The 12,129-nt window shown below is 46.3% G+C and overlaps 20 non-coding genes and 1 pseudogene across 20 annotated transcripts; all 21 read left to right on the forward strand.

Annotated features, from left to right (window-relative positions):
* Positions 1 to 297: 297 nt before the first annotated feature.
* On the forward strand, positions 298 to 404 carry LOC148995507 (U6 spliceosomal RNA). Its single transcript, XR_016159211.1, has one exon. It is a non-coding gene; the product is annotated as a U6 spliceosomal RNA (small nuclear RNA).
* A 434-nt stretch (positions 405 to 838) lies between these two features.
* On the forward strand, positions 839 to 945 carry LOC148995508 (U6 spliceosomal RNA). Its single transcript, XR_016159317.1, has one exon. It is a non-coding gene; the product is annotated as a U6 spliceosomal RNA (small nuclear RNA).
* Positions 946 to 1,378: 433 nt separating this feature from the next.
* On the forward strand, positions 1,379 to 1,485 carry LOC148995509 (U6 spliceosomal RNA). Its single transcript, XR_016159428.1, has one exon. It is a non-coding gene; the product is annotated as a U6 spliceosomal RNA (small nuclear RNA).
* Positions 1,486 to 1,891: 406 nt separating this feature from the next.
* Positions 1,892 to 1,998, forward strand: LOC148995510 (U6 spliceosomal RNA). Its single transcript, XR_016165169.1, has one exon. It is a non-coding gene; the product is annotated as a U6 spliceosomal RNA (small nuclear RNA).
* Positions 1,999 to 2,432: 434 nt separating this feature from the next.
* On the forward strand, positions 2,433 to 2,539 carry LOC148995511 (U6 spliceosomal RNA). Its single transcript, XR_016159537.1, has one exon. It is a non-coding gene; the product is annotated as a U6 spliceosomal RNA (small nuclear RNA).
* Positions 2,540 to 2,973: 434 nt separating this feature from the next.
* Positions 2,974 to 3,080, forward strand: LOC148995512 (U6 spliceosomal RNA). The gene has a single exon (XR_016159648.1). It is a non-coding gene; the product is annotated as a U6 spliceosomal RNA (small nuclear RNA).
* A 434-nt stretch (positions 3,081 to 3,514) lies between these two features.
* LOC148995513 (U6 spliceosomal RNA) lies at positions 3,515 to 3,621 on the forward strand. Its single transcript, XR_016159759.1, has one exon. It is a non-coding gene; the product is annotated as a U6 spliceosomal RNA (small nuclear RNA).
* A 434-nt stretch (positions 3,622 to 4,055) lies between these two features.
* LOC148995514 (U6 spliceosomal RNA) lies at positions 4,056 to 4,162 on the forward strand. Its single transcript, XR_016159871.1, has one exon. It is a non-coding gene; the product is annotated as a U6 spliceosomal RNA (small nuclear RNA).
* Positions 4,163 to 4,596: 434 nt separating this feature from the next.
* LOC148995515 (U6 spliceosomal RNA) lies at positions 4,597 to 4,703 on the forward strand. The gene has a single exon (XR_016159982.1). It is a non-coding gene; the product is annotated as a U6 spliceosomal RNA (small nuclear RNA).
* A 433-nt stretch (positions 4,704 to 5,136) lies between these two features.
* On the forward strand, positions 5,137 to 5,243 carry LOC148995516 (U6 spliceosomal RNA). Its single transcript, XR_016160093.1, has one exon. It is a non-coding gene; the product is annotated as a U6 spliceosomal RNA (small nuclear RNA).
* A 434-nt stretch (positions 5,244 to 5,677) lies between these two features.
* LOC148995517 (U6 spliceosomal RNA) lies at positions 5,678 to 5,784 on the forward strand. Its single transcript, XR_016160204.1, has one exon. It is a non-coding gene; the product is annotated as a U6 spliceosomal RNA (small nuclear RNA).
* A 434-nt stretch (positions 5,785 to 6,218) lies between these two features.
* LOC148995518 (U6 spliceosomal RNA) lies at positions 6,219 to 6,325 on the forward strand. Its single transcript, XR_016164991.1, has one exon. It is a non-coding gene; the product is annotated as a U6 spliceosomal RNA (small nuclear RNA).
* Positions 6,326 to 6,757: 432 nt separating this feature from the next.
* LOC148995519 (U6 spliceosomal RNA) lies at positions 6,758 to 6,864 on the forward strand. Its single transcript, XR_016160316.1, has one exon. It is a non-coding gene; the product is annotated as a U6 spliceosomal RNA (small nuclear RNA).
* A 434-nt stretch (positions 6,865 to 7,298) lies between these two features.
* LOC148995520 (U6 spliceosomal RNA) lies at positions 7,299 to 7,405 on the forward strand. Its single transcript, XR_016160427.1, has one exon. It is a non-coding gene; the product is annotated as a U6 spliceosomal RNA (small nuclear RNA).
* Positions 7,406 to 7,838: 433 nt separating this feature from the next.
* LOC148995521 (U6 spliceosomal RNA) lies at positions 7,839 to 7,945 on the forward strand. Its single transcript, XR_016160539.1, has one exon. It is a non-coding gene; the product is annotated as a U6 spliceosomal RNA (small nuclear RNA).
* A 434-nt stretch (positions 7,946 to 8,379) lies between these two features.
* LOC148995522 (U6 spliceosomal RNA) lies at positions 8,380 to 8,486 on the forward strand. Its single transcript, XR_016160652.1, has one exon. It is a non-coding gene; the product is annotated as a U6 spliceosomal RNA (small nuclear RNA).
* Positions 8,487 to 8,920: 434 nt separating this feature from the next.
* LOC148995523 (U6 spliceosomal RNA) lies at positions 8,921 to 9,027 on the forward strand. Its single transcript, XR_016160764.1, has one exon. It is a non-coding gene; the product is annotated as a U6 spliceosomal RNA (small nuclear RNA).
* Positions 9,028 to 9,461: 434 nt separating this feature from the next.
* LOC148995524 (U6 spliceosomal RNA) lies at positions 9,462 to 9,568 on the forward strand. The gene has a single exon (XR_016160875.1). It is a non-coding gene; the product is annotated as a U6 spliceosomal RNA (small nuclear RNA).
* Positions 9,569 to 10,002: 434 nt separating this feature from the next.
* LOC148995525 (U6 spliceosomal RNA) lies at positions 10,003 to 10,109 on the forward strand. Its single transcript, XR_016160986.1, has one exon. It is a non-coding gene; the product is annotated as a U6 spliceosomal RNA (small nuclear RNA).
* Positions 10,110 to 10,542: 433 nt separating this feature from the next.
* Positions 10,543 to 10,649, forward strand: LOC120476361 (U6 spliceosomal RNA). Its single transcript, XR_005622140.1, has one exon. It is a non-coding gene; the product is annotated as a U6 spliceosomal RNA (small nuclear RNA).
* Positions 10,650 to 11,083: 434 nt separating this feature from the next.
* Positions 11,084 to 11,181, forward strand: LOC148995526 (U6 spliceosomal RNA; annotated as a pseudogene).
* The last annotated feature ends 948 nt before the right edge of the window (positions 11,182 to 12,129 follow it).

The raw sequence follows: 12,129 nt of genomic DNA on the forward strand, positions 1-12,129 counted from the left end.
TGTGTCCACTCCCTTTCTCAGCAGATGCCGACAGGGAACAGGGTTTGACCCCATAGGCGATATCTTTTCCCTTCAATGTTGTCAAGGTTGTCCGCATTATCCGGTTTTCTGCTTTCTCTAACTCATTTCTTTCTCGAAAACCTGAAGGACACAGCGCATTCAGAGCTTGTAGTTTGGTACCATAGATAAGTCTACCCAACCCATTCTTTCAGTAGATGGCTCGCTTGCCCTACCACCTTGGTGATGGCTCGTTGGAACCCGAGGGGTACATATTCCTTGAGCGGGACAGTTGGCCTCGTGCTTGCTAAGGCAGCACATATACTAAAATTGGATCGATACAGAGAAGATTAGCATGGCCCCTGCGAAAGGATGACACGCAAATCCGTGAAGCGCTCCATATTTTTGGCAGCTGTGATCAAGCCTCCTTCACTGGAATTGATTCATACCTTCTTGCCACAACGTATTTTCATTCTTGATCTCTTGTGTCAAGAACTGGTGCATCTCCAATGTCTATAGGGCACTCTCAGTTTTCCAGCAAAGTGTGTCCACTCCCTTTCTCAGCAGATGCCGACAGGGAACAGGGTTTGACCCCATAGGCGATATCTTTTCCCTTCAATGTTGTCAAGGTTGTCCTCATTATCCGGTTTTCTGCTTTTCGCCAACTCATTTCTTTCTCGAAAACCTGGAGGACACAGCCCATTCAGAGCTTGTAGTTTGATACCATAGATAAGTCTACCCAACCCATTCTTTCAGTAGATGGCTCGCTTGCCCTACCACCTTGGTGATGGCTCGCTGGAACCCGAGGGGTACATATTCCTTGAGCGGGACAGTTGGCCTCGTGCTTGCTAAGGCAGCACATATACTAAAATTGGATCGATACAGAGAAGATTAGCATGGCCCCTGCGAAAGGATGACACGCAAATCCGTGAAGCGCTCCATATTTTTGGCAGCTGTGATCAAGCCTCCTTCACTGGAATTGATTCATACCTTTCTACCACTATTTAGTTTCATTCTTGATCTCTTGTGTCAAGAACTGGTGCATCTCCAATGTCTATAGGGCACTCTCAGTTTTCTAGCATAGTGTGTCCACTCCCTTTCTCAGCAGATGCCGACAGGGAACAGGGTTTGACCCCATAGGCGATATCTTTTCCCTTCAATGTTGTCAAGGTTGTCCGCATTATCCGGTTTTCTGCTTTCTCTAACTCATTTATTTCTCGAAAACCTGGAGGACACAGCGCATTCAGAGCTTGTAGTTTGGTACCATAGATAAGTCTACCCAACCCATTCTTTCAGTAGATGGCTCGCTTGCCCTACCACCTTGGTGATGGCTCGCTGGAACCCGAGGGGTACATATTCCTTGAGCGAGACAGTTGGCCTTGTGCTTGCTAAGGCAGCACATATACTAAAATTGGATCGATACAGAGAAGATTAGCATGGCCCCTGCGAAAGGATGACACGCAAATCCGTGAAGCGCTCCATATTTTTGGCAGCTGTGATCAAGCCTCCTTCACTGGAATGGATTCATACCTTCTTGCCACAACGTATTTTCATTCTTGATCTCTTGTGTCAAGAACTGGTGCATCTCCAATGTCTATAGGGCACTCTCAGTTTTCCAGCAAAGTGTGTCCACTCCCTTTCTCAGCAGATGCCGACAGGGAACAGGGTTTGACCCCATAGGCGATATCTTTTCCCTTCAATGTTGTCAAGGTTGTCCGCATTATCCGGTTTTCTGCTTTCCGCCAACTCATTTCTTTCTCGAAAACCTGGAGGACACAGCCCATTCAGAGCTTGTAGTTTGATACCATAGATAAGTCTACCCAACCCATTCTTTCAGTAGATGGCTCGCTGGAACCCGAGGGGTACATATTCCTTGAGCGGGACAGTTGGCCTCGTGCTTGCTAAGGCAGCACATATACTAAAATTGGATCGATACAGAGAAGATTAGCATGGCCCCTGCGAAAGGATGACACGCAAATCCGTAAAGCGCTCCATATTTTTGGCAGCTGTGATCAAGCCTCCTTCACTGGAATTGATTCATACCTTCTTGCCACAACGTATTTTCATTCTTGATCTCTTGTGTCAAGAACTGGTGCATCTCCAATGTCTATAGGGCACTCTCAGTTTTCCAGCAAAGTGTGTCCACTCCCTTTCTCAGCAGATGCCGACAGGGAACAGGGTTTGACCCCATAGGCGATATCTTTTCCCTTCAATGTTGTCAAGGTTGTCCGCATTATCCGGTTTTCTGCTTTCCGCCAACTCATTTCTTCCTCGAAAACCTGGAGGACACAGCCCATTCAGAGCTTGTAGTTTGATACCATAGATAAGTCTACCCAACCCATTCTTTCAGTAGATGGCTCGCTTGCCCTACCACCTTGGTGATGGCTCGCTGGAACCCGAGGGGTACATATTCCTTGAGCGGGACAGTTGGCCTCGTGCTTGCTAAGGCAGCACATATACTAAAATTGGATCGATACAGAGAAGATTAGCATGGCCCCTGCGAAAGGATGACACGCAAATCCGTGAAGCGCTCCATATTTTTGGCAGCTGTGATCAAGCCTCCTTCACTGGAATTGATTCATACCTTTCTACCACTATTTAGTTTCATTCTTGATCTCTTGTGTCAAGAACTGGTGCATCTCCAATGTCTATAGGGCACTCTCAGTTTTCTAGCATAGTGTGTCCACTCCCTTTCTCAGCAGATGCCGACAGGGAACAGGGTTTGACCCCATAGGCGATATCTTTTCCCTTCAATGTTGTCAAGGTTGTCCGCATTATCCGGTTTTCTGCTTTCCGCCAACTCATTTATTTCTCGAAAACCTGGAGGACACGGCGCATTCAGAGCTTGTAGTTTGGTACCATAGATAAGTCTACCCAACCCATTCTTTCAGTAGTTGGCTCGCTTGCCCTACCACCTTGGTGATGGCTCGCTGGAACCCGAGGGGTACATATTCCTTGAGCGGGACAGTTGGCCTCGTGCTTGCTAAGGCAGCACATATACTAAAATTGGATCGATACAGAGAAGATTAGCATGGCCCCTGCGAAAGGATGACACGCAAATCCGTGAAGCGCTCCATATTTTTGGCAGCTGTGATCAAGCCTCCTTCACTGGAATTGATTCATACCTTCTTGCCACAACGTATTTTCATTCTTGATCTCTTGTGTCAAGAACTGGTGCATCTCCAATGTCTATAGGGCACTCTCAGTTTTCCAGCAAAGTGTGTCCACTCCCTTTCTCAGCAGATGCCGACAGGGAACAGGGTTTGACCCCATAGGCGATATCTTTTCCCTTCAATGTTGTCAAGGTTGTCCGCATTATCCGGTTTTCTGCTTTCCGCCAACTCATTTCTTTCTCGAAAACCTGGAGGACACAGCCCATTCAGAGCTTGTAGTTTGATACCATAGATAAGTCTACCCAACCCATTCTTTCAGTAGATGGCTCGCTTGCCCTACCACCTTGGTGATGGCTCGCTGGAACCCGAGGGGTACATATTCCTTGAGCGGGACAGTTGGCCTCGTGCTTGCTAAGGCAGCACATATACTAAAATTGGATCGATACAGAGAAGATTAGCATGGCCCCTGCGAAAGGATGACACGCAAATCCGTGAAGCGCTCCATATTTTTGGCAGCTGTGATCAAGCCTCCTTCACTGGAATTGATTCATACCTTCTTGCCACAACGTATTTTCATTCTTGATCTCTTGTGTCAAGAACTGGTGCATCTCCAATGTCTATAGGGCACTCTCAGTTTTCCAGCAAAGTGTGTCCACTCCCTTTCTCAGCAGATGCCGACAGGGAACAGGGTTTGACCCCATAGGCGATATCTTTTCCCTTCAATGTTGTCAAGGTTGTCCGCATTATCCGGTTTTCTGCTTTCCGCCAACTCATTTCTTTCTCGAAAACCTGGAGGACACAGCCCATTCAGAGCTTGTAGTTTGATACCATAGATAAGTCTACCCAACCCATTCTTTCAGTAGATGGCTCGCTTGCCCTACCACCTTGGTGATGGCTCGCTGGAACCCGAGGGGTACATATTCCTTGAGCGGGACAGTTGGCCTCGTGCTTGCTAAGGCAGCACATATACTAAAATTGGATCGATACAGAGAAGATTAGCATGGCCCCTGCGAAAGGATGACACGCAAATCCGTGAAGCGCTCCATATTTTTGGCAGCTGTGATCAAGCCTCCTTCACTGGAATTGATTCATACCTTTCTACCACTATTTAGTTTCATTCTTGATCTCTTGTGTCAAGAACTGGTGCATCTCCAATGTCTATAGGGCACTCTCAGTTTTCTAGCATAGTGTGTCCACTCCCTTTCTCAGCAGATGCCGACAGGGAACAGGGTTTGACCCCATAGGCGATATCTTTTCCCTTCAATGTTGTCAAGGTTGTCCGCATTATCCGGTTTTCTGCTTTCCGCCAACTCATTTATTTCTCGAAAACCTGGAGGACACGGCGCATTCAGAGCTTGTAGTTTGGTACCATAGATAAGTCTACCCAACCCATTCTTTCAGTAGTTGGCTCGCTTGCCCTACCACCTTGGTGATGGCTCGCTGGAACCCGAGGGGTACATATTCCTTGAGCGGGACAGTTGGCCTCGTGCTTGCTAAGGCAGCACATATACTAAAATTGGATCGATACAGAGAAGATTAGCATGGCCCCTGCGAAAGGATGACACGCAAATCCGTGAAGCGCTCCATATTTTTGGCAGCTGTGATCAAGCCTCCTTCACTGGAATTGATTCATACCTTCTTGCCACAACGTATTTTCATTCTTGATCTCTTGTGTCAAGAACTGGTGCATCTCCAATGTCTATAGGGCACTCTCAGTTTTCCAGCAAAGTGTGTCCACTCCCTTTCTCAGCAGATGCCGACAGGGAACAGGGTTTGACCCCATAGGCGATATCTTTTCCCTTCAATGTTGTCAAGGTTGTCCGCATTATCCGGTTTTCTGCTTTCCCTAACTCATTTCTTTCTCGAAAACCTGAAGGACACAGCGCATTCAGAGCTTGTAGTTTGGTACCATAGATAAGTCTACCCAACCCATTCTTTCAGTAGATGGCTCGCTTGCCCTACCACCTTGGTGATGGCTCGCTGGAACCCGAGGGGTACATATTCCTTGAGCGGGACAGTTGGCCTCGTGCTTGCTAAGGCAGCACATATACTAAAATTGGATCGATACAGAGAAGATTAGCATGGCCCCTGCGAAAGGATGACACGCAAATCCGTGAAGCGCTCCATATTTTTGGCAGCTGTGATCAAGCCTCCTTCACTGGAATTGATTCATACCTTCTTGCCACAACGTATTTTCATTCTTGATCTCTTGTGTCAAGAACTGGTGCATCTCCAATGTCTATAGGGCACTCTCAGTTTTCCAGCAAAGTGTGTCCACTCCCTTTCTCAGCAGATGCCGACAGGGAACAGGGTTTGACCCCATAGGCGATATCTTTTCCCTTCAATGTTGTCAAGGTTGTCCGCATTATCCGGTTTTCTGCTTTTCGCCAACTCATTTCTTTCTCGAAAACCTGGAGGACACAGCCCATTCAGAGCTTGTAGTTTGATACCATAGATAAGTCTACCCAATCCATTCTTTCAGTAGATGGCTCGCTTGCCCTACCACCTTGGTGATGGCTCGCTGGAACCCGAGGGGTACATATTCCTTGAGTGGGACAGTTGGCCTCGTGCTTGCTAAGGCAGCACATATACTAAAATTGGATCGATACAGAGAAGATTAGCATGGCCCCTGCGAAAGGATGACACGCAAATCCGTGAAGCGCTCCATATTTTTGGCAGCTGTGATCAAGCCTCCTTCACTGGAATTGATTCATACATTCTTGCCACAACGTATTTTCATTCTTGATCTCTTGTGTCAAGAACTGGTGCATCTCCAATGTCTATAGGGCACTCTCAGTTTTCCAGCAAAGTGTGTCCACTCCCTTTCTCAGCAGATGCCGACAGGGAACAGGGTTTGACCCCATAGGCGATATCTTTTCCCTTCAATGTTGTCAAGGTTGTCCGCATTATCCGGTTTTCTGCTTTCCGCCAACTCATTTCTTTCTCGAAAACCTGGAGGACACAGCCCATTCAGAGCTTGTAGTTTGATACCATAGATAAGTCTACCCAACCCATTCTTTCAGTAGATGGCTCGCTTGCCCTACCACCTTGGTGATGGCTCACTGGAACCCGAGGGGTACATATTCCTTGAGCGGGACAGTTGGTCTCGTGCTTGCTAAGGCAGCACATATACTAAAATTGGATCGATACAGAGAAGATTAGCATGGCCCCTGCGAAAGGATGACACGCAAATCCGTGAAGCGCTCCATTTTTTTGGCAGCTGTGATCAAGCCTCCTTCACTGGAATTGATTCATACCTTCTGCCACAACGTATTTTCATTCTTGATCTCTTGTGTCAAGAACTGGTGCATCTCCAATGTCTATAGGGCACTCTCAGTTTTCCAGCAAAGTGTGTCCACTCCCTTTCTCAGCAGATGCCGACAGGGAACAGGGTTTGACCCCATAGGCGATATCTTTTCCCTTCAATGTTGTCAAGGTTGTCCGCATTATCCGGTTTTCTGCTTTCTCTAACTCATTTCTTTCTCGAAAACCTGGAGGACACAGCGCATTCAGAGCTTGTAGTTTGGTACCATAGATAAGTCTACCCAACCCATTCTTTCAGTAGATGGCTCGCTTGCCCTACCACCTTGGTGATGGCTCGCTGGAACCCGAGGGGTACATATTCCTTGAGCGGGACAGTTGGCCTCGTGCTTGCTAAGGCAGCACATATACTAAAATTGGATCGATACAGAGAAGATTAGCATGGCCCCTGCGAAAGGATGACACGCAAATCCGTGAAGCGCTCCATATTTTTGGCAGCTGTGATCAAGCCTCCTTCACTGGAATTGATTCATACCTTCTTGCCACAACGTATTTTCATTCTTGAACTCTTGTGTCAAGAACTGGTGCATCTCCAATGTCTATAGGGCACTCTCAGTTTTCCAGCAAAGTGTGTCCACTCCCTTTCTCAGCCGATGCCGACAGGGAACAGGGTTTGACCCCATAGGCGATATCTTTTCCCTTCAATGTTGTCAAGGTTGTCCGCATTATCCGGTTTTCTGCTTTCCGCCAACTCATTTCTTTCTCGAAAACCTGGAGGACACAGCCCATTCAGAGCTTGTAGTTTGATACCATAGATAAGTCTACCCAATCCATTCTTTCAGTAGATGGCTCGCTTGCCCTACCACCTTGGTGATGGCTCGCTGGAACCCGAGGGGTACATATTCCTTGAGTGGGACAGTTGGCCTCGTGCTTGCTAAGGCAGCACATATACTAAAATTGGATCGATACAGAGAAGATTAGCATGGCCCCTGCGAAAGGATGACACGCAAATCCGTGAAGCGCTCCATATTTTTGGCAGCTGTGATCAAGCCTCCTTCACTGGAATTGATTCATACCTTTCTACCACTATTTAGTTTCATTCTTGATCTCTTTTGTCAAGAACTGGTGCATCTCCAATGTCTATTGGGCACTCTCAGTTTTCCAGCATAGTGTGTCCACTCCCTTTCTCAGCAGATGCCGACAGGGAACAGGGTTTGACCCCATAGGCGATATCTTTTCCCTTCAATGTTGTCAAGGTTGTCCGCATTATCCGGTTTTCTGCTTTCTCTAACTCATTTATTTCTCGAAAACCTGGAGGACACAGCGCATTCAGAGCTTGTAGTTTGGTACCATAGATAAGTCTACCCAACCCATTCTTTCAGTAGATGGCTCGCTTGCCCTACCACCTTGGTGATGGCTCGCTGGAACCCGAGGGGTACATATTCCTTGAGCGAGACAGTTGGCCTTGTGCTTGCTAAGGCAGCACATATACTAAAATTGGATCGATACAGAGAAGATTAGCATGGCCCCTGCGAAAGGATGACACGCAAATCCGTGAAGCGCTCCATATTTTTGGCAGCTGTGATCAAGCCTCCTTCACTGGAATGGATTCATACCTTCTTGCCACAACGTATTTTCATTCTTGATCTCTTGTGTCAAGAACTGGTGCATCTCCAATGTCTATAGGGCACTCTCAGTTTTCCAGCAAAGTGTGTCCACTCCCTTTCTCAGCAGATGCCGACAGGGAACAGGGTTTGACCCCATAGGCGATATCTTTTCCCTTCAATGTTGTCAAGGTTGTCCGCATTATCCGGTTTTCTGCTTTCCGCCAACTCATTTCTTTCTCGAAAACCTGGAGGACACAGCCCATTCAGAGCTTGTAGTTTGATACCATAGATAAGTCTACCCAACCCATTCTTTCAGTAGATGGCTCGCTTGCCCTACCACCTTGGTGATGGCTCGCTGGAACCCGAGGGGTACATATTCCTTGAGCGGGACAGTTGGCCTCGTGCTTGCTAAGGCAGCACATATACTAAAATTGGATCGATACAGAGAAGATTAGCATGGCCCCTGCGAAAGGATGACACGCAAATCCGTGAAGCGCTCCATATTTTTGGCAGCTGTGATCAAGCCTCCTTCACTGGAATTGATTCATACCTTCTTGCCACAACGTATTTTCATTCTTGATCTCTTGTGTCAAGAACTGGTGCATCTCCAATGTCTATAGGGCACTCTCAGTTTTCCAGCAAAGTGTGTCCACTCCCTTTCTCAGCAGATGCCGACAGGGAACAGGGTTTGACCCCATAGGCGATATCTTTTCCCTTCAATGTTGTCAAGGTTGTCCGCATTATCCGGTTTTCTGCTTTCCGCCAACTCATTTCTTTCTCGAAAACCTGGAGGACACAGCCCATTCAGAGCTTGTAGTTTGATACCATAGATAAGTCTACCCAACCCATTCTTTCAGTAGATGGCTCGCTTGCCCTACCACCTTGGTGATGGCTCGCTGGAACCCGAGGGGTACATATTCCTTGAGCGGGACAGTTGGCCTCGTGCTTGCTAAGGCAGCACATATACTAAAATTGGATCGATACAGAGAAGATTAGCATGGCCCCTGCGAAAGGATGACACGCAAATCCGTGAAGCGCTCCATATTTTTGGCAGCTGTGATCAAGCCTCCTTCACTGGAATTGATTCATACCTTCTTGCCACAACGTATTTTCATTCTTGATCTCTTGTGTCAAGAACTGGTGCATCTCCAATGTCTATAGGGCACTCTCAGTTTTCCAGCAAAGTGTGTCCACTCCCTTTCTCAGCAGATGCCGACAGGGAACAGGGTTTGACCCCATAGGCGATATCTTTTCCCTTCAATGTTGTCAAGGTTGTCCGCATTATCCGGTTTTCTGCTTTCCGCCAACTCATTTCTTTCTCGAAAACCTGGAGGACACAGCCCATTCAGAGCTTGTAGTTTGATACCATAGATAAGTCTACCCAACCCATTCTTTCAGTAGATGGCTCGCTTGCCCTACCACCTTGGTGATGGCTCGCTGGAACCCGAGGGGTACATATTCCTTGAGCGGGACAGTTGGCCTCGTGCTTGCTAAGGCAGCACATATACTAAAATTGGATCGATACAGAGAAGATTAGCATGGCCCCTGCGAAAGGATGACACGCAAATCCGTGAAGCGCTCCATATTTTTGGCAGCTGTGATCAAGCCTCCTTCACTGGAATTGATTCATACCTTTCTACCACTATTTAGTTTCATTCTTGATCTCTTGTGTCAAGAACTGGTGCATCTCCAATGTCTATAGGGCACTCTCAGTTTTCTAGCATAGTGTGTCCACTCCCTTTCTCAGCAGATGCCGACAGGGAACAGGGTTTGACCCCATAGGCGATATCTTTTCCCTTCAATGTTGTCAAGGTTGTCCGCATTATCCGGTTTTCTGCTTTCCGCCAACTCATTTATTTCTCGAAAACCTGGAGGACACGGCGCATTCAGAGCTTGTAGTTTGGTACCATAGATAAGTCTACCCAACCCATTCTTTCAGTAGTTGGCTCGCTTGCCCTACCACCTTGGTGATGGCTCGCTGGAACCCGAGGGGTACATATTCCTTGAGCGGGACAGTTGGCCTCGTGCTTGCTAAGGCAGCACATATACTAAAATTGGATCGATACAGAGAAGATTAGCATGGCCCCTGCGAAAGGATGACACGCAAATCCGTGAAGCGCTCCATATTTTTGGCAGCTGTGATCAAGCCTCCTTCACTGGAATTGATTCATACCTTCTTGCCACAACGTATTTTCATTCTTGATCTCTTGTGTCAAGAACTGGTGCATCTCCAATGTCTATAGGGCACTCTCAGTTTTCCAGCAAAGTGTGTCCACTCCCTTTCTCAGCAGATGCCGACAGGGAACAGGGTTTGACCCCATAGGCGATATCTTTTCCCTTCAATGTTGTCAAGGTTGTCCGCATTATCCGGTTTTCTGCTTTCTCTAACTCATTTCTTTCTCGAAAACCTGGAGGACACAGCGCATTCAGAGCTTGTAGTTTGGTACCATAGATAAGTCTACCCAACCCATTCTTTCAGTAGATGGCTCGCTTGCCCTACCACCTTGGTGATGGCTCGCTGGAACCCGAGGGGTACATATTCCTTGAGCGGGACAGTTGGCCTCGTGCTTGCTAAGGCAGCACATATACTAAAATTGGATCGATACAGAGAAGATTAGCATGGCCCCTGCGAAAGGATGACACGCAAATCCGTGAAGCGCTCCATATTTTTGGCAGCTGTGATCAAGCCTCCTTCACTGGAATTGATTCATACCTTCTTGCCACAACGTATTTTCATTCTTGATCTCTTGTGTCAAGAACTGGTGCATCTCCAATGTCTATAGGGCACTCTCAGTTTTCCAGCAAAGTGTGTCCACTCCCTTTCTCAGCAGATGCCGACAGGGAACAGGGTTTGACCCCATAGGCGATATCTTTTCCCTTCAATGTTGTCAAGGTTGTCCGCATTATCCGGTTTTCTGCTTTTCGCCAACTCATTTCTTTCTCGAAAACCTGGAGGACACAGCCCATTCAGAGCTTGTAGTTTGATACCATAGATAAGTCTACCCAATCCATTCTTTCAGTAGATGGCTCGCTTGCCCTACCACCTTGGTGATGGCTCGCTGGAACCCGAGGGGTACATATTCCTTGAGTGGGACAGTTGGCCTCGTGCTTGCTAAGGCAGCACATATACTAAAATTGGATCGATACAGAGAAGATTAGCATGGCCCCTGCGAAAAGCTTCCCCATCATTTTTCTCTGTTTGTGCGCAGGCGCATTAGCGCCTTCGCGCATGCCCAGTCGCACAAACGAGGTACAAACGAGACCATCAAAACGTAGGATCGAATCCCGCCCGAAGCACAAATATCAAACATTATTTTTTTACATATATCATGCCTATTTCATGTGTATACGTTAAGGTAACATGACGTGTATTATTTGTTTAACCTTTTTCTGCATAGATATTAAAATCTGTTGTGTTAAACATTATATTTGTGTTAAACATTATATTGTATTTATATTGTTTCACCTTTTTCTGCATAGACATTAACATGTATGTTAAATAATATATTGTATTCACATTGTCTAACCTTTTTATATTGTTTCACCCTTTTCTGGATAGATATTAAAATTTGTTGTTGAACATATTGTATTTATATTGTTTCACCTTTTTCTGCACATTATATATATATATATGTATGTATGTATGTATGTATATTGAAATATTTTTTTGATATTTAAATAAAATTTATCAATAACATATCAGTTGATGATGATTGTATAGATGCAGAAAACACCAAACAGCAGCAGCAGTAGACTACAGTGTGAAATAGATTATTTATTTCAAAATACAATACAATACAATAAAACAGTGGTATTGAGAACAGTGGTATTGATGCAGAACAGTGGTATTGATGCAGAACAGTGGTATTGATGCAGACAGTGGTATTGATGCAGACAGTGGTATTGAGAACAGTGGTATTGATGCAGACAGTGGTATTGAGAACAGTGGTATTGATGCAGACAGTGGTATTGATGCAGAACAGTGGTATTGAGAACAGTGGTATTGAGAACAGTGGTATTGATGCAGACAGTGGTATTGATGCAGAACAGTGGTATTGAGAACAGTGGTATTGATGCAGACAGTGGTATTGAGAACAGTGGTATTGATGCAGACAGTGGTATTGATGCAGACAGTGGTATTGATGCAGACA

This window comes from Pimephales promelas, chromosome 3, assembly GCF_988280905.1.
Source record: "Pimephales promelas chromosome 3, fPimPro1.hap1.1, whole genome shotgun sequence".
NCBI lineage: Eukaryota > Metazoa > Chordata > Actinopteri > Cypriniformes > Leuciscidae > Pimephales > Pimephales promelas.